This window comes from Eufriesea mexicana, unplaced genomic scaffold (genome assembly GCF_001483705.2).
Source record: "Eufriesea mexicana isolate 0111107269 unplaced genomic scaffold, ASM148370v2 scaffold596, whole genome shotgun sequence".
NCBI classification, from domain to species: Eukaryota; Metazoa; Arthropoda; class Insecta; order Hymenoptera; family Apidae; genus Eufriesea; species Eufriesea mexicana.
Genome location: NW_016908754.1, coordinates 1,319,490 through 1,320,063, shown reverse-complemented (window position 1 = coordinate 1,320,063; position 574 = coordinate 1,319,490). Strand labels below are relative to the sequence as shown.

Here is a 574-nt window from a genome sequence, read left to right as displayed (position 1 = left end):
CCTCCGGTTCTCTCTGCGGCTCGCGCTCTCTTGCTCGCGTCCTGTTGCTGGCGTCGCGAAGGAACTGTGATACGTAACGCGGCGAAGAAAGAGGAGACGCGTGCGGGACTGCCGCGTATAATAAAAGTGAAAACTCGTTCCTCCGGTGTCGTGGTTCGGCTGAAACGCCGAGTATCCGGGCAGCCCGAAAGCCCAGCGACACCCTCTCTTCGCTTGGATATTTCGGACTACGAACCAAGGGGAATCCAAGGCGATCGGAGCCGCTCGGATCGAAGACGCCTCGACGTTGGATCGAACGGGCAGCAGCAGCGTGTGCATCAGTGGCGAGGTGAGTCCTTCGAACGATAAATTCCAGCACCCTGGCACGAGGGTCAAGAGCGGTCAGACCTCTCGCGCGTCGCGACGTGTGTAGACTGGTTTTCGAGTTCTAGGACTCTCCGTCTCGCTCTTCCCTCTCGATCTTCTCTTACTCGCTCTCTCTCTCTATCCTCTCCTTCTCTTCCTTTCGCAGCTTCTCCTTTTCCCCCTGCTTTCTCTCTCTCTCTCTGTCTCTCGCATTGTCCTTCCTCTTTCC

The 574-nt window shown here is 57.3% G+C and overlaps 1 protein-coding gene across 2 annotated transcripts in view; it reads left to right on the top strand.

Annotated features, from left to right (window-relative positions):
* The first annotated feature begins 255 nt into the window (after window positions 1–255).
* knockout (Stork-head domain-containing protein knockout) overlaps window positions 256–574 on the top strand; it is a 126,112-nt gene continuing 125,793 nt past the window's right edge. For both annotated transcript variants that reach the window (XM_017897956.1, XM_017897955.1), the window contains exon 1: window positions 256–328. The gene's annotated coding sequence lies outside the window, so the exon portion shown is untranslated. The remainder of the gene's footprint in view (window positions 329–574) is intronic.